The sequence below is a fragment of the Triturus cristatus genome, chromosome 6 (genome assembly GCF_964204655.1).
Source record: "Triturus cristatus chromosome 6, aTriCri1.1, whole genome shotgun sequence".
NCBI lineage: Eukaryota > Metazoa > Chordata > Amphibia > Caudata > Salamandridae > Triturus > Triturus cristatus.
Window position 1 is genome coordinate 55,152,859 of NC_140589.1, and position 19,661 is coordinate 55,172,519.

Sequence of the window (19,661 nt, forward strand, 5' to 3'; positions counted from 1 at the left end):
GTGTTCACAGATAGAGACCCATATCAGTGAGCACCTAGGGGCATATTTATGAGCTTTATGGCACAGGGCAGCGTAGCAAGTTACCTTGCTGCGCTGTCCTCCGTCACAAGGAAAGGGAAGGAATGTGCCATATTTATATATATTTATCCAATACGGCACATTCCTGTTCATTCCCCCTGTGATGGAACCATTTTGGCAGCCTAGTGCCAAAGCAGGCACCTTGAACCGTGGTGCAAGGGTGCTTGTGTTGTAGGCAGGATTATTTATGTGCAGGAAGGGGTACCTTCTTGCATAAAAACAATCCTGAGAGGCTTTCCCCTCTTTCTATGTGAGCTGAAGAATGCACAACTACCCTACACATTAAGTATGCCAGGATCGTACATTTCTTGCTCATTGAACCCGTGCCACAAACATTCCAAGCGAGTAATGTATACTTGTTTATGTTGTATGCCGCTGCAGATATGCTCCCATCATGCCACTCCCCATTGCAGATATGCTATCATCATTCCAGTCCATACCCAAGATGTCTTCGATGTGTGAGTCCCCCACTTTCTTATTAGGATTCGAAAGGGGATATTCACAATTTATCCCCACCTTAACGCATCAAAAGTGGAGATAGATGTAACACCCCATTCACAAGCCGGTGCAAACTGCAGACATCGCTAGTATTCCCCACGATAACTGCCCGAAAATTTACCTCCATGGCAGACACCCCCAACTAACCCTAATGAGATGCAGAGTAGGCGTTCCTGTGCAAAAACACACGAAAAAACCACAACACCACTTTCACAACAAACTGCCAGATCTGCGATGCGAACCAAAAACAAGCGATAAGCAGCGGTAGCAGCAGGGAATTAACACCTGCCTTTTGCTGGTGTTACACAAATACAATGGGGAGACCCTGTGTCCCTCAGAACCTGGGTATTTAACAGCAAATCTACAGCGGTTCCGTAGGGTACAAGAATGATTTCTTCACATAAGCATAGGCGATTTAGATAGTATCATTCAATTTTCATACCAAAGGAACACAAACCAAACCAAGAATCAAAAACAATCCTGAGAGGCTTTACCCTCTTTCTATGTGAGCTGAAGAATGCACAACTACCCTACACATTAAGTATGCCAGGATCGTACATTTCTTGCTCATTGAACCCGTGCCACAAACATTCCAAGCGAGTAATGTATACTTGTTTATGTTGTATGCCACTGCAGATATGCTCCCATCATGCCACTCCCCATTGCAGATATGCTATCATCATTCCAGTCCATACCCAAGATGTCTTCGATGTGTGAGTCCCCCACTTTCTTATTAGGATTCTAAAGGGGATATTCACAATTTATCCCCAACTTAACGCATCAAAAGTGGAGATAGATGTAACACCCCATTCACAAGCTGGTGCAAACTGCAGACATCGCTAGTATTCCCCACGATAAATGCCCGAAGATTTACCTCCACGGCGGACACCTCCAACTAACCCTAATGAGATGCAGAGTAGGCGTTCCCGTGCAAAAACACACGAAAAAACCACAACACCACTTTCACAACAAACTGCCAGATCTGCGATGCGAACCAAAGACAAGCGATAAGCAGCGGTAGCAGCAGGGAATTAACACCTGCCTTTTGCTGGTGTTACACAAATACAATGGGGAGACCCTGTGTCCCTCAGAACCTGGGTATTTAACAGCAAAACTACAGCGGTTCCGTAGGGTACAAGAATGATTTCTTCACATAAGCATAGGCGATTTAGATAGTATCATTAAATTTTCATACCAAAGGAACAAAAACCAAACCAAGAATTCAAACGAAAATTCACTTCATAAATATCAGTTACTCTTTTTACTGAAGATACAATCAGAATGTTTATTTTAGTTTCCAAGGCTGTCAAAACAAACACCTTATTGGACTGTACAGGGTCCAATAAGGTGATCCTTACCAATTGGGTATGTACCTAGGGTACATGGAGTCCATTTTAAAGAGAGAGCAGACAGCCTGAGACCCTGAATGGCAGGATCTCAGGCCAACTAAGTCGAAAAACCAGCTAGACACTAGGCAAAAAGTTGGGGGTAACCATAGTCAGATATCCACCTTCCTACACAACCCCCCCACAAACGAAAGGAGATAAGGCTGTCCTTGACGGTTCAGTGACTAAATATCGAGGGACAAAATATCGACTATACAAAATATCGACACTAAAATATCGAGGGACAGAATATCGACTCCCTATCTACAAACAGGTAAGTACTAAAATATTGATTCCAAAATATAGACTGTCAAAATATAGTTAGCCAAAATATCGAATTTTTTAAATGTATTAAAAATAATGTAAAATTAATTAAATATTAAAAACAATTAAATAAAACATACATAATATAATATAAAATAGCTTAAAATGTAAACATAATATAAGTAATTTAAAAAAGTCGAGATTTTGTTGGATACTGAGAGCGTAAAAATTACTATTCCCACTCCAGTGAGTGCAACAGTAGGGAAAGCGTTGGATAGCGTAGGGGTAAAAATTACTATTCCCACTCCAGTGAGTGCAACAGTAGGGAAAACGTTGGATAGCGTAGGGGTAAAAATTACTATTCCCACTACAGAGAGTGCAACAGTAGGGAAAGCGTTGGATAGCGTAGAGGTAAAAATTACTATTCCCACTCCAGTGAGTGCAACAGTAGGGAAAACGTTGGATAGCGTAGGGGTAAAAATGACTATTCCCACTCCAGAAAGTGCAACAGTAGGGAAAGCGTTGGATATCGTAGGGGTCAAAATTACTATTCCCACTCCAGTGAGTGCAACAGTAGGGAAAACGTTGAACAGCGTAGGGGTAAAAATTACTATTCCCACTCCAGAGAGTGCAACAGTAGGGAAAGCGTTGGATAGCGTAGGGGTAAAAATTACTATTCCCACTCCAGTGAGTGCAACAGTAGGGAAAACGTTGGATAGCGTAGGGGTAAAAATTACTATTCCCACTCCAGAGAGTGCAACAGTAGGGAAAGCGTTGAATAGCGTAGAGGTAAACATTACTATTCCCAATCCAGTGAGTGCAACAGTAGGGAAACCGTTGGATAGCGTAGGGGTAAAAATTACTATTCCCACTCCAGAGAGTGCAACAGTAGGGAAAGCGTTGGATAGCGTAGAGGTAAAAATTACTATTCCCACTCCAGTGAGTGCAACAGTAGAGAAAACGTTGGATAGCGTAGGGGTAAAAATTACTATTCCAACTCCAAACAGTGCAACAGTAGGGAAAGCGTTGGATAGCGTAGAGGTAAACATTACTATTCCCACTCCAGAGAGTGCAAAAGTAGGGAAAGTAATGATTTAAATTAAATTTAAGATGACATTAATTATCAATACTGATAAAAGTTAATTAAACATAATTACCAATTAATAACAATTAATTACTATTTAAAAATATTAATTATCAATTGATAAAAATGTAATACCAATTAATAATAATTAATTACCAATTACAAATTAATTATCAATTATCAATACACATAAATAAAAAAATAATTATTTACTTTATTACAATTAATTTATTTCCCACCCAATTCCCCTACAAACCCACAACCCGCTCCTATTAATAACAAATACAATTAACATAATTATCAATTAATCAATTAATATAAATTAATTACCAATTAATGAAAATAAATTACCAATTAATAATTAATTATCAATTAATTAATTATCAAAACATATAAATATAATTAACATTTAATTAACCAGAATTAAATTACTTCCCACCCTATTCCCCTATAAACCCACAACCCGCTACGGAATTAAATTACGCAATAATTAAATTACATAACATTCATTTGTTTAAATAAATTAAACATACATTACAACAATAATACATCATTTTAAGACATATACTACCATACATAACACAAAATTTTTTCGATATTATGGTAATCTATATTTTAAAATTCGATATTATGGTATTCGATATTTTTAAGGTCTATATTTTGGTAATCTATATTTTTAAGGTCTATATTTTGGTAATCGATATTTTGTACCCCAATTTCGATATTCTGACCTACCTATATTTTGTAGAGTCGATATTCTGTCCACTCTATATTTTAACTTCGATATTCTGGGCAGTCGATATTTTGGAATCGATATTTTGGGTGTTTACCGTCCTGGAGCAGGTAAGCCTCTATTGCCTAAGTGGCCATATAAGGAAGAACCAGCACTGGCATGGTTACTCCCTGTCTCATGGTCCACTAAGCAATCCCTCACCCTAAAGGTATCAAAGGGTCTCCACCAGAGGAAATCTCTACCTTTGGTGTGTCTTTGCAAAGTAAAAGGCTGGTGTTGAGATGGAGTACTGAAGTGAGTGTCCTCAAAGTGAGGCCTCAGCTTCCTCCAGACATCCTACACCATGGATGCCTTTATGTCTTTAACTGAGTTGCACTGTGCTCTCAGGGTCAGCCTCTGGCTACCTAAAGCTGAAGGATGGGCCCCTTTTGTGGGCTTACTAAAGGGACAGGTCAGGTTTGGGGCCCTAAGGTCCCATGTTTGCCTGGCCCAACAGAATCCCTCTGGGGGAGGTCCCTAACTATCTGTAAAGGAGATCCCTCAGGAAGGTTTTTAACCATCACCTGGCTAGGGCTACTAGCCAGGCAATCCTCATTCTTTTGATGGGGGGTTCTTGTGGACAGGGGCCCTCTTGGGGTCCGCTGGCCCCCCTGACCTCTGCAGCCCTGGGCTGACTGAGGCAGGGTAGAGAGAGGCAGGCTACCTGCACCAGACTGGGTCCCACCTTGGAAGGGTCCACTGACATCAGAGGCTCTGCCAGGCCAGGCCTGGCTACCTCTGGGGCAGTTCCTTCACAAGGGGTGAGGTCATCTCCCTGAGGAGGCTGACCTTTTCCTAATGTCTGGGGAGAGGGAGACTTTTCTTCCTCCCCACTACTCTCTGTTTGTGTGGAGTGATCCATAGTTTCAGGCTTCACTACACCTATGTCAGTCTGAGTATGGGCTGAGACCATTACAGCCCTGCCAACCTTTCCAGGGAGGCACTCAGTTTGGGTTTGAGCTGTGACTGTCACAGCTCTGCCAATCTCTACAGGGAAGTCTGTCTTTGCCTGGGCTGTGGCTACCACTGCCCTTCCAACCTTTTCAGGGAGGAAATCTACTTGGACAGGGGTTGTGGCTGGCACAACCCCACTACCTTTTTGTGAAAGGCTTACCATTTTAGAATGGGTGTCTTGTTCAACTCCAGCCCAAGCTGAAAGCTCCAAGTCATTCCCCAGTAAGCAGTCTACAGGAAAGGTTGGGGACACTGCCACCCTCTTAGGGCCAATGACACCTCCCCAACTGAGACATACCTCTGCCATGGGATGACTGTTCTGTTTGCCATCAATGTTAGTTACCTGGTATGAGAAACCCGGCAAAAGCTGCTCAGAGGGGACTAGCCTGTTGATCACCATAGTGATGCTAGCTCCAGTGTCTCTGTAGGCCTCAGCTTTTCTACCATTGATGTAGGGCTCCTGTCTGTACCTACCCAAAGTGTTGGGACAGGCAGTGAAGTTGGCAAACCCCATGCCACCATCACAGACAAGAGTAGCTGCTGTAGGGGACTTGGCTAAGCCAGGGTCCACCTGTGTTCCCCAAGAAAACCCAACCAAATTTTGGGGGGCACTCCCACCACCTGGGGGATTACTGCTGACAGTAATAGGTGGTGTTACAGGAGTAATTGGAGGAACAGTTATGTTTTTAGCCTTTGGGCAACTGCTGTCAGTTTTCCAATGCCCAGGAATTTTACATTCATGGCAGTAAGGCTTTTTAACTGTGGTAGAGGAGGGAGCTTGGGACCCACCACCCTGTGTGGAGTTTTGGGGCCCTGAGGAAGATTTCTCTTTTGTTTTATCCCCACCCTTCTCTTGAGGCTTGGTGGTATCTTTCTTTTGGTCACCACCCTGATTTTTAGCCCTAATCCTGGTCCTGACCCATTTATCTGCCCTCTTTCCCAATTCTTGGGGAGAAGTCAAATCTGAGTCTACCAGGTGTTGATGGAGAAGCTGGTTTTGACAATTATTAAGGATCTGCTCCCTCATAATCAATTTGTACAATCCTGTATAGTCCTGCACCTTGCTGCCATTTAACCAACCTTCCAAAGCCTTAGTTGCACAATCCACAAAATCAGACCAGTCGTGTGTCTGTGTCTTCTGGGTGTCTCTGAACAACAACCTATATTGCTCAATGGTTAAGCCAAACCCATCTATCAGAGCACTCTTCAGGACTTTGTAATTGTCAGCATCCTCATCACTAACTGTGAGGAGCTTATCTCTAACTTTCTCAGAGAAGGAGAGCCACAAGATAGCTGCCCACTGACTTTGGGGTACCTGCTGTACTTTGCAAGCTCTCTCCAAAGCAGTTATCCATTTGTGGATGTCATCCCCACACTTGTAGGGAGGGCCAATCTTGCTCAGGTTCTTATTTTCAAAGGTCCTGTCTCTTTCCTTAGGGATAGTGCTGCCACCAGTGGGTGCTAACCCACTTAACTTTTGCTCTCTGGCCAGAGCAAGTCTCTCTTTGGCAAGGGCAAGTTCTTCCCTTTCAATCCTCAGATTGACTTCCCTCATTCTGGCCTGATGCTCTTTGCTCTGTGGAGAAGTCATTCCCCTATGAGAAGAGGCATGGGAGCTATTAGAGACATGGGAGTGGATAGATTCCCTGGAAGGGGATCTTCCTCTCCCATCTCTCTGGTTAAGTCCACCTGGGGGTCTGAATTTGGGGATCCCATTCTGACTCCCATGTAGGCTTAGGTTAGCCTGGCTAAGTCTCCTAACTTGGACCTGGCTGTCTACCTCATCTTCTGAAGTCCCTTCTGACTCATCTGTAGAGGGTAGACCCTCACCTGTACCTAGGGTACTATCCTTGGAGGCTCTCTGAGCATCATACTCTTCTAAGATCTCCACTAGGTAAATGAGGGTAGGGTTTGAACCCTGTTTTAACTTTCTGGAGGTACACAATTGTCTCATCTCCTGAAAAGTTAGGGTATCATATCTAGAGGGTTTCTTTCTAGGATTTACCCCTCCTGAGAGAGAATCATCTTGATCTTCTCTCAGAGACATGATCTAGTGAGGGTGTGGTGTGTGCACCTACCTACACTAGTTGTATCTACTAAAACCTCTCTAGTAGTTGTAGTCAGGGTGTGCTAGGCCCTTCAACCTACAACAACTAAGTTCAGTACAACTTAAGTATTCTAAGATCTTGTTTTATATGTACCTTACAGTACCTAATGTGATCTTTCAATTTGATATCTCAAGATTGCAATGGTATTACAACAGCAAGCTCCGATCCCAACCGCTGCTCATCAATGTGAGAAGTTGGCCTGATGTATGATGTCACTAGTTCTAGTGTACACCTTATATCAGTCCAAACAACCCTTATGGTGATTGGTTGTAAAGTCAACCTTATAGACCAGCTATCCTAGTGGTAGCATGGACAAGAGCAGTCTTAGGCTAAACTCTGTATGGCATGTGAAGCCAGCTGTTATACCATTACAACCCCTTGAATACCAAATTAAAGGACACCACACTAGATATATATAAAAGTAGAATGTATTTATTCTAACATATACCCTCATCACTCTTTATGAGTTCAGAGGTCTAAGTACAACAATCTCTTAAGTAGCATACATTAAGGTACACAGTAAAAATACAGGGGCCACGCAAACCATATACTAAAAAAGTCGTATAAGTACCAGGTCACGAACTGGGAGTAGGCCTAGGGCCTAGGGAATCACTGGGACTACACTACCCTACCAATAGTTAGGAAGTGGGAGGCCCACGGGAAGCGTGTGCAGTGTGGTAACACACACGCGGGTTACATTAAAGTCAATGGGAATGTAGCATTTAGAAATAGGAAGAATAAGGACACTTCCGAAGTAACTAGGAGGAAGCAACTCAAGACTTAGACACTTGGATAGTCAATATCCACTGGAGCACCGGAGTACTCGCGTTACCTCACCCACGGGAGACGGGTGCATAGGTGTGAAGATGTGTCGGGTGTCGTCGCTGGATCCTATGGATGCCTGAAGAAAAGATGCTGGCAGGCGACCAGGAGGAAGATGTCCGGGGGACCCAAGGCTGGATCTTGAAGGAAGGACACCTGCAAGTGGAATGGAGAAAGTCTGGGTCACTAGCCAGTGACCGGGTGGAACCAGGAAGGAACCAAGTGATGTCTTGAAGCTTGTCTCTGCAGTCAAGGGAACCCGGTGATGTCGAGGATGATCAGGACCGGGGTATGAGCTGTCCCATGAAGGATCTTGCTGCTGGCGGAGTCGACGTCCCGATTGGAGTCAACAAGCCTTGGCAAAGGCAACCCACGCGGAAGTCGAAGTTCGCTTCTGGTGCAGACCAGGAAGGTCTGGGGTGCTTCTCTTTTACAGGGAAGCAGCAGCCAGTCTGGAGGAGCCAAACCAGCAGTGTAAAAGTTAAAGGTTCATCGTCACAGAGGCTACTAGCCAACGGGCCAGTTACCGGACAGACGCGGCAAGCAGGAAAATGCAGAAGGGCCCCACGCAGAACACGTGGAGTTTGGAGGGCTGATCTTCGGTGCAGATGGTGCTTGGGGTTGGGGATTCTCAATCCCCGGAGCACAACTTCGAGGATACCTCAGAAGCTGCGCTTGAAGTTTCTCGCCACTTTTCCCAGGTAGCCGGTCCCATGTCTCTCGTAGCCTCCACGGATCTCAGCTTGGCTGTGGATCAGGGTCGGATAAGTCTGGAGGTCAAGACGCTGGTCAGGCTCTGCAGTCGGTTCCTCGTAGAACTTGGGCAAAGCAAATGGCAGGTCTCTTGATGGTGCCTGTTTGCACAGGGTGGCCACTCCTTGGCCACAAGGGAGATTCTTCAGTCTTCTTCTTGTAGAATGTCGAAGGTACAGAGTTTCGTGTCTTGTTTCAGTTCAGGATAATCCAAAATCCTAAGGACCCAGCTCCCATTCTTATACTAATCTGGGGGGCTGGACTACCTGCTAGGTCCCTCCTTATGGGTGGAACCAGGGAGGGGGGTGGTTACACCCCCTTCCCTTTGTCCAGTTTCACGCCAGGACTGGGGCTGGAGTGCCCCAGCACCGGTTTGAACTGGACTATGCATGGAGCACCTTGTGTGCCTCAGGCAATGTCTCGTTTCATTCATCCCTCCCTGCCCCAATACACTAAGGCCTGTCTGGGGTGGTGCTAGCACCTCCCAAGGCAGGAAACCTATTGTCCAAGCCTCCCTTGCCGGGATGAATCCCAGCAGCAGGAGGTTAGACTTGTGTCGCGGCAGCAGCATCCATTTTGTGATGCTGGGGCTCTGGTTAACTTTAACCGGGTAAGTAGGTCCTCAACATGTCTTCTCCCTCTAGAAGGGAGGAATACTATCCTCACTGCCAGAAATGGTGTGGGGGTAGTATTTCAAAGTGTTAGACACCTTACACGACATGTTTTGATAAAGCCAAACCATAGTTACCATAACTGCGAGGATTATAAGGCACTTTAAGAGTATATGGTAGGCGATATCATAGAACAGCTATAAGGACATGGTTCCGAAAGCTGCAGACAGGCTCAGCTCATGCTAGAGCACCATCTCACATGTTACCAAGCACTCTGCCTTCAGGATTGTTAAGGCCTGCCATAGGAGTGGCTTACAGGTTACCCATGTGTCTATATATAAGCTAGGTATAGGGATACTATACCTAAGCAAGGGGTGATTACACGACCTTGCCCCAGCTGAGTGATCAGCCAGTTGTGTCATGATGGAAGGCCAGCCAGGGGAGGCATAGTACATGCTACATCCCCTGGTAGGCCTAGGGTACACCTATGCCCTGGCACCTAAGGTGCTCTCTACAGGGCCTCAAAAGGTGATCCTTACCAATTGGGTTATGTACCTAAAGTACATAGTAATAATTTAGAGAGAGAAAACCAGTGAAGCAAAAGCAAAAAGTGGGGGTGACCATAGGAAGCAGACCCTACTCTCCTACAGTCAGTCTCCTGGCTCTTAATTTGAAGTTGAGACAGGCTATATGCCACTCCTGATGACTCTTCATCTTCTGACTGCAATTCCAGCAGATTAGATGGAGGAAGCGGAGAGATCTTTGTCCAGGCCGTAAAATCTGAAGATTTCTTCTTCGTCGACGAGCCCGTCGATGATAGAATAGATTTTAATAAAATTGACTTTGCCTTGGGAGACTTGAAGGTGGCCTTCGACGAAGTCATCGTCGACAGAGTCGTCGTCGCTGTCGCTGACGATGGAGTTGTCGACGAGGTCGAGACTAGGCCTGGGCGGTAAATTCCGTTCCGCTCACGGAAATTGCGGAATTTGGGTAATTTTGCGTTCCGCGGAGAACGCGAAATTGCCCAAAAATCTGCGTTCCGCGACTTAGCGAAATTTTTTGCTTGTTCGCGTTCTCAAAATGCGTGTTCACGAGATATTTCCCCCCTGAGCACGCAAACAGCGATTGCAAAAAGGAAAAAGCATCGCGAACAAGCAATTCCGCGTGTTCGCGGAATTTCTGCGTGTTCGCGGAGATTTTTTACCGTTTCGCGGAGATTTGCGTAAAGCGATTACGCAAATTCCGCCCACCCCTAGTCGAGACCGGCCTCCCCATCGACGGGATCGTCGACGGGCCTTTCTTCGACGACGATGTCTTAGTCGTCGCCGTCGACGCAGCTGTCGTCGTCGTCGAAATGGTAGTCGTTGACGGAGTCGTCGTCGACGAAGCTGTTGACGGTTTTATTGAAATCAAAGCTGGCGACGCCCCAATTTTCGTCGACGGAGCTGAGGAAACTTCTCTGGACTCTATCTTTTCCTAAGAAGCAGAAGATTTCCTGTTTTTAGATGTTCTAGATTCCTCTTCAGAGTCAGAATCTGAAGTGACCTTCTTCTTTTGAAGCCACAACAGTAGCCGTGCCTCCCTGTCACGCAGGGTTTTCGCAGAAAAGGTTCTGCAATGTTTACAGTCTTTAGGCACATGTTTAGGATGTAAACAATACAAGCAGTCCTTGTGGGGGTCTTCAGAAAACAGTCTAGGTTTTCCACAGGATCTGCAGGGCCTGAAGAGCCTCTTTTTAGAGCTTTCAGCCATAATAAGCAAAAATATGAAGCACAGTACCTCAAATCCAGTAAACAGAAAGGACTTCCAGTTGAACAAGAGGTCAAAAGTTCATACAGGAACAAAACTGAGCAAGGCTCAGGGAGACTCCTCCTCACACGAAGGCGGTTGGAAATCTGAGGCAGGATGGCTCTGCTGGGGAGTGTGATGTCAGGGCTGGCAGCCGATTGGCTGAGTTTTGGACCAAATAATGATGAGGTTTGGTTACCAAATAATAGGATTCCCTATGGGATTTTGCTATGCAGTCTTTTCTAGTACTGCTGTGGTCATTCTGTTACTGTGAGACTCCCACCATGACGACGGGGAAGATACAAGCATGTGAATCTATGAAAGATTGAATACTGGAGAAATTGGCTTAATGAGAAATGTGGACCCCATTCAAGTAATAGTGAAGGATGGAGCAGTCTATCCAAATACTGCCCAGTAAAAAATTAATCCAGAGGTAATTGCTGGAGTCACGCCCGTGATTGATCAAATGATTGAACAAGGTATCCTAAAAGAAATAATGAGCAGTCCTTGTAACTCTACCATTATTGGTATCAAAAGACTAACGGAAAATATAGAATAGTTCAAGACCTAAGAAAGGTGAATAAAATTGTTGCACCATGTTGCCCAATAGTACCAAACCCTGCTGTAATCCTGTATCAGATCCCATGTGATGCTGAATGGTATACAGTCATTGATTTGTGTCAGGCCTTCTTTTTCATCCCTTTGCATCCGGATAGTCAATATTTATTTGTCTTCCAGTTCAGAAATCGTGTTTTGGCATGGTGCCGAGTACCTCAAGGGTATACTGAAAGTCCATCAATCTTTAATCAGATCTTGAAAAAATGTTTGGAAACTTTGAAATTGCCCGGGAACTCTGTCCTGAGCCAATACATTGATGACCTACTGTTGGCATCCAAAACTCGAAAAGAACGTGTAACAGACTCCATTGCTGTGTTGAACAAGTTACTTACCTTCGGTAACGATATATCTGTAAGAAACATTAGTTAGTCAGATTCCTCACCTTAGACTATCCCCAGGCGTCAGGCTGGATCCGGAAAGATTTTTCATCAGCAATACCCTTGCGCGTCGCTAGGCATCGTCTGCGGCTCCATGCCCGTCGTCGGCGTCGTGATCGCCGGGATGACGTCGTCGGAGTACTTAGACGCCGCCCTCGCGCGCTGACTTCAGTTCTTGTACATAGCTTTCCGCGCCAGGAACGCAGAGCCATGCAAGAGACAGACACTGGTGCCAAAAAAGTCTAGGGCCCTGAAAGGGATGATCTCAACCCTAGATATCGGTTCGCAGAGCGGGGAGGATGGGTGGGTCGGTGAGAAATCTAACTAACTAATGTTTCTTACATATATATCGTTACCGAAGGTAAGTAACTTGTTCATCTGAAAGAAACACGTTAGTTAGATTCCTCACCTTAGAATAGATACCCCAGCAATACCAACCCCGGTGGTGGGTCTGCGAACCAAGATCACACCAGAAAGTCCTGGAGAACAGAACGTCCAAAGAAGCCGTCTCCCGGACTTGGCTGTCCAGGCAATAGTGTTTGGCAAACATGTGCAGCGAGGCCCACGTTGCTGCCTGACAAATGTCCTGCAAGGGGACTCACCGGCCAACAAAGAGTTGGTCGTCCACCTGGAACTCTTTGGTGCGGTCTAGATAGAAGGACAGCGCCAGTTTTGGGTCCAGACGGTGAAGCCTCTCTTCCTCTTTCGAGGGATGCGAAGGCGGAAAGAAGGTGGGCAGTGTAACGCACTGGCCGATGTGAAAGGCAGTTACCACCTTAGGGAGAAAGGAAGGATGAGTCCTGAGAACAACTTTATCCGGATGGACAGAAAGGAAAAGAGGCTTAGAAGAGAGAGCCTGGAGCTCACTCACCCTTCTAGCGAGGTGATGGCAACCAGGAAAGCAGTCTTAAGCGTCAAGAGACGAAGGGGACAATTATGAAGTGGCTCAAAGGGAGCGCACATCAGAAACGTCAATACCAGATTCAAATCCCACTGAGGCATTACGAAAGGGATAGGAGGAAACATGTGAGTAATGCCCTGACACAAATTTGTTCCACCTGCAGGCGTATATTGATTTTGTGGAGGGACGCCTGGCTGCCAGAATAACATTACAGACTTCAGGAGGCAAGTCAAATGGCATCAACTGCCGCCGCTCAATCTCCATGCATGAAGGTGGAGGCTGGACAGGTTCGGGTGGAGGACCGTCCCCTGCTGCTGCGACACAAGGTCCTCCTGAAGAGGCAGTAGTATCGGGGGATCGATCGATAGACTGAGTAACTTGGGATACCAGTATCTTCGTGCCCAATCCGGAGCCACCAAGATGACTTGGGCCCAGTCGCGCCTGCACTCTGGGCAGAAGTGGTATAGGCGGAAAGGCATACAACAGACCGCAACTCCACTCGCGATGAAAGGCGTCCTCGAGCGAGTGCTGCCTTGGAAACTCCAACGCGCAGAACTGCTGACATTGCGCGTTCTCTTCGGTGGCGAATAGATCTAACGAAGGCTCTCCCCACTGCCGAAAGAGGCCTTGCGCCACGTCTGAGTTTAGATGCCAGTGTTATCCATCATGCACCGGTGATTGAGGTCGTCTGCTCTGGCATTCAGGGAGCCCGCCAGATGTTGAACCACCAGGGTGATGCCCAGATGTTCCAGCTATGTCCAGAGGCACAGAGCCTCCTGACAAAGGGTCCACGACCCCACCCCACCCTGTTTGTTGCAATACCACATGGCGGTGGTGTGGTCCGTGAACACACTTCCCCAGACAGAGGGAAGGAATGCCTTCAGTGCAAGTCAGATCGCTCTCAGCTCCAGAAGGTTGATATGGAGCCGAGACTCCGTCGGAGACCAGAGTCCTCTGATCTCCGCCTCTCCCATGTGGCCCCCCCCATCCCAGGAGGGACCCATCCGTCACTACTACATGCTCCGGTGGGGGTAGGGAGAAGGATCTGCCACTGACCCAATCGCAGTCCGTGAGCCACCACTGCAACAGTCTTGCAGTGCCCTCCGAGATCAAGACATGGTCAGACAGGTTGCCCCGATGCTGGGCCCACTGAAACTTCCGGTCCCACTGCAGAGCCCGCATTCGCCATCTGGCGTGATGCACCAACAGGATGCAGGAGGCCATCAGACCCAGAAGCCGCAGCCGCAGCACCAACCTGACCGAAACCCGGGATAGAGGCCGAAAGATGGGAATCAGAGCCTGAATATCCCGGACCTGCTGTTCCGGAGGATAGGCCTGGAACTGCGCCGAGTCCAGAACCGCTCCGATGAAGAGGAGCTTCTGGGAGGGACTCAGATTTGACTTTGGCACATGCACAGCAAATGCAAGAGGTCGACCGTAGTCTGGAGGTGGGAGACGACTGCCTGGGGCGAGCCCACCTTCAACAACCAGTCGTCGAGATAGGGGAAGACTGGAACCCCCACTCTGCGCAGATGAGCTGCGACCACCGCCATCACTTTCGTGAACACCCGAGGGGCACTGGTGAGGCCGAAGGGGAGCACGGTAAACTGAAAATGCTCTTGGCCCACCGTGAACCGCAGGGATGTGGAAATAAGCGTCCTGCAAGTCCAACGCTACCATCCAGTCTCCAGGGTCTAGGGCAGCCAGAACCTGAGCTAAGGTGAGTATCTTGCACTTCTCCTTCCGGAGGAAGGCGTTGACGCTACTGAGGTCCAAGATAGGGCGTAGGCCCCCTTTGCCCTTCTTGGGAACCAGAAAGTAGTGGGAATAACAACCACAACCTACTTCTGGACCAGGAACGTGCTCGATGTCCCCCTAGGCCAAGAGGGCCGTAACTTCCTCCTGCAGAAGTTGCAAGTGATCCCCCGAAATTCGGTGGCACTGCAGTGGCATGGCTGGAGGGGTCGCCTCGAGGGGGAGGGTGTAGCCCCTTCGGACGATTTGCAGCACCCACCTGTCCGACATGATGGTACGTCAGTGGAGCAGGTGATGGCGAACTCTGCCTCCCACTGGCGTGGAATGGGCCTGAAAGCTCGGACTAGGAGGGCTTTGAGGCGGATGCTGCCGGGATGGATGGGGACTGACCGGCACGTTGACCCCCGGTACCGCCTCGGCGGAATCCACGTCCGCGACCGTGTGCAGGTTGGTTCGGCGGCCAGTGGCTAGGCGGACGTGAGGGGGCGCCCCTTCCTTGGCCACGAAAGGGACGAAAGGCGGACGTTTGCAGCCGCGGGGCCTAGAGACCATAGGACTTGGCCGTACCCCGGGAATCCTTGAAGCGCGCCAGCGCACTATCTGCCTTCTCGCCAAAAAGGCGAGTGCCATCAAAGGGCATATCCATGAGGGTACTCTGGACATCCCCCGAGAAAGATGTTGACCGCAGCCAGGCGTGGCGACGGAGCGCCACCGTGGTTGACATCGCCCTACCCAGCGAGTCCGTAGTGTCTAGTCCACATCGTATAGCATGTCATGCTGCATCTTGCCCGTCGGCCAAAGCCTGGGTGAGCCGTGTCTGGGCCTCCTCCGGACACAGGGGCAGCACGTCCTCCACCGTATCCCACAGAGAGTAGGAATAACGGTCCAAGAAGCAAGCGGTATTCAAGGTCCGCAGTCCCAAACTAAGGGAAGAGAACAGCTTCTTTCCGAACTGTTCCAGCCTCTTGGATCCCCGATCCGGAGGAGCGGACGGGAAGGAGGATTGAGAAGTAGAGGCCTGGATAACCAGACTCTCGTGAGTTGGGTGTTGGGACAGAAAACTGGGGTCGCCTGCAGCAGGGCGGTGGCACCGGGCCACGTTCCGATCCACAGGAAGTACTGTGGAGGGCTTGGACCAGGTGCCCTGCAGGACATCCACTAGTGCCTCATTGAACTGCAGCAGAGGCTCCGAGGAGCTTGCTGACGGTTGAAGCACTTCAGTGAGGAGGTTAGTCCTCATGGCCACAGCAGGAAACTCCAGCCCAAGAGCTTCGGCCGCCTTGCGCAGCACCGCGGAAAAAGAAGCACCTTCCTCCGAGGCCACAGCTGGAAGAGAGATGAAACCAGTGTCCGGGGAGGTGTCCAGACCACTGGCATCCCCCAGTTCGTCTGCCCAGTCCTGTGATAAATCTGCCTGCCTGGCCATAGGGTCCTCAGACCCCTCCCAGTCGCCCCCATCATCCGATTCCTGATAAACAGGAGGAATAATCGGAGCCGGGCGGTAGATGAAATGGTCATCCATCGGCTGCGGCGTCGAACGGCGCCACACCGGCGCTGGGCCCGGACCGGGGCTGAACCAGGGAACGGCGTCATCCGGAGATGGTGCCGGAGGTGGAGCCGGTGTCGGCGCCGGTGGTGGAGGCGTCGTGAGGTCGACCGGCGCCGGCAGAGATCCAGGCCTGGATCCCTCGGGGACCTGCGGCGTCGGGACCGAAGTCGACGACGGTGCCGGGGCCGGAACTGCCGGCTCGCGAGGTCACCCAGTCGAGCCCGCGGGGCCCGAAGGCGCGCCGGCAGGCATCGACGGCGAAGCCAGGCCCCTCATGGTCGAGAGGAAGGCACTGATCTGTGCCGGAGTCGCGTCAGTCCCAGGGACCGGAGGGCATGGGGACGGACGGGGATCCTGCGGCTCCGGCAGAGCTGCGGGGGTGCGACCACACTGACCCTCGACCGAGTCGCGCGACCGACGAGGGGAGTCCGAAGAGTGGTGTCGCCTCTTGGACTTCTTTGAGTGCTTCGACTTACCCGAAAACTTCGAACAAGACGAGCGGTGATGGTGGCTGTGGCTCTGCGACTGGTCCGTCAACCTCCTCCTGGACCGGGACCGTGAATGGCGCGGAGCCGAGTGCCGAAGCTCGAGAAGCTTACGGGACCGCTCCCGCCTAGCACAGGTCAAGGCCTGACAGTAGAGGCACGACTCTGCATCGTGGTCGCCCCCCAGGCAGTAAAGGCACCGGCGATGGTGGTCCGTTACCGACATCAGTCGGTGACAGGAGTCACAGGCTTTAAACCCAGGCATCCTACCGGCACCAGAGTCGAGTCGACAAGTAGACCAAAAAGAGTCAAAAAAGTTTAGTCAAAAAATGACTAAGGGGTAAGCTCTTCCCGAATCGGCGATGTCTGGCGCGGAAAAAAGAAGAACTGACGTCAGCGCGCGAGGGCGGCATCTAAGTACTCCAACGACGTCATCCTGGCGCATGATGCCGACGACGGACGCGGAGCCGCAGACGACGCCTAGCGACGCGCAAGGGATATTGCTGACGAAAAATCTTTCCGGATCCAGCCTGAAGCCTAGGGATATTCTAAGGTGAGGAATCTAACTAACGTGTTTCTTTCAGATAGTCTATGTACCACACTCTGTTGAGATACTTTTAACTGGTACTCAAACTCAACATATGACAAATAGTCGGCTGAGAGAGTAATCCTTGGTGCTGAAGATGTGACGGTGATAAGATGAACTACTTTGAACCCTGCCACATTGTTACCAAATTCAAGGTGTGAGGAGGTGAGAGAAGAAGCAGAACATGATTGTTTGGAAGTGACAGAGCTTTGTACCAAGCCCCGCCCAGATATTTCAGATGAACCACTGGAAGAGTCTGATTGCGAACTGTTTGTAGATGGATCTTGTTTAAGGAATAAAAGATGTGAATTGTGCACTGGATATGCTGTCTGTACTCTGGCTGGAGCCCTGGCAGTGTCTTGTCTAAAAGGCATGAAATCTCCCCAAGTGGCAGAGCTGTTTGCTCTTACTAGAGCTTGTAAATTGGAAAAGGGTCTAAAAGTAACAATTTACACTGACAGCCAATACGGCTTTGGTGTAGTGCATGATTTTGGTCAGCTGTGGATGCAAAGAGGATTCATGACTTCCTCTGGGTCACCAATTCGGAATGGGAAAACTGTAAAGAAATAGTTGGAAGCTTTATAGTTGCCAAAACGAATTGCAGTAATGAAATGTGCTGCACACTAATCTGGGAATAATGATGTGACAAACGGTAGCAGATTCGAGGATCAATTCGCGCATTACTGTACACAAAATACCCTAGCTATAAACGATCTATTGAAAGAGGTAATAAAAAATGCCACCTTATGGTCACCACACATTTGAGACATGGGATGAGGTGAGACAAATGCAGGAAGAAGTCAGTGACAGAGAAAAGTGTCCCGTCAGGTTGGAGGAGATGCTACACCGACACAGCGTGACCAAGCACACAACCTGAATCCTGAAGACTGGGTGCTAGTGAAAAAGCACTGAGGAAAACGTGCCTAGAACCCCATTGGAGTGGCCCTTACCAAATCATATTGGGGGATAAAAAGGTAGATTTCCTGTATATAAGGAGTATCGGACCTATATTATGTTAGCATGATGCATCTATACATATACTCTTTGTTTATTTCCTCCTTGTATATCGATTGCTAAAAGAGTAGGCCGAGAACCATACAGATGCCATCTTCTTTTCATTTGCTCGAGCACAGGCCGTGATCACGTGTTGATCCCATGCAGTTGTCAGGCCCCAGCTCATTTGAGTTACTGGTAGCAGCTGAAGGTAGGCTGTTCACTCCTCTATTTTAAGACTCAAGGTCGCATCTGGCTTTGGGGGTGATAAGCGCATTCCTGGAGGCGCCGTGTCTACACTCCCAGGCACCAAGACGAAAGGGAGTCACCCCTCCTGACCTCATCAGTAATAGATAGTCAAGCCTTTGTACTGGTCTGATGTGTGCCATATATGGTCCTTTCCTGGAGCTCGAGGACCAACTGGTGTTTTTCCATTTACAGTGATTGTATGTGTTGAACCGAAAAGTATATAACCTCATGTTTGAATATGAGCCAACAGTCTTCTCAGCGCACCTGATGGGTGAGGTTCGGAGAGGCTCCTCTATAGAGTATTTTGTGTAATAAACGATTGAACCTTCTTCACTGCCAACTGACTGATTATTTGGTAGTGGTATTGGGACTATTGGTAGGCATAGTCCTTTAGTTTATTTTTATGGTACATCAGTATTGGTGATGACCACAGCAGTGAAGTGTTTTGGGTGGCCAAATTGGATAAATGCGCGCCATACTCGTCTGGTCCCAAGTCCAATTGAAAGACCTGAAGAACTGCGACTGAGGAAAAAAAATCCACAACCGATTGCTGAAGTGTGTGAGGCTGAAGAATCTGGAGTGACAAATTTAAGTAAATGTTCGGATGATGAACAGCCAAACACAAATTGAGTAGAATGGGCACCAGATACTGGGACAGAAGAGACTGCTGTTGAGTCGGAAGAAGGTGAGGCTGTTATTGAACCAGGAGAAGGTGAAAAGGCTATCAAAACAGAAAAAGAAACATCAGAGATTCCAAATGCTGTCTCAGAAGACAAAAAGATCGAAGAAAAATAAGAAGAGGGAGAATTAGCTGTGAGTCAGACTCAAATGCTGAACCTACAGAGACTGAAACACAAGAATACAAAGAAAGACAGATAGAGATGAGACTGAACAAAAGAAGCAGCAAACAGGACACAGAAGGTGACAAGATAGTGCAGGAAAAGAAACCTAGAAAAGGAGATTGTTGACCAAGTGGGGTGAAAAGACTGAAATACAGAATAATTAGAAGAAGGTTAAGAAACAGACCAGAA

At 48.2% G+C, this 19,661-nt stretch overlaps 1 protein-coding gene across 1 annotated transcript in view; it reads right to left on the bottom strand.

The window, feature by feature from the left end:
- DNAH8 (dynein axonemal heavy chain 8) overlaps window positions 1-19,661 on the bottom strand; it is a 13,985,216-nt gene that overhangs the window by 4,750,258 nt on the left and 9,215,297 nt on the right. The window lies entirely within an intron of this gene.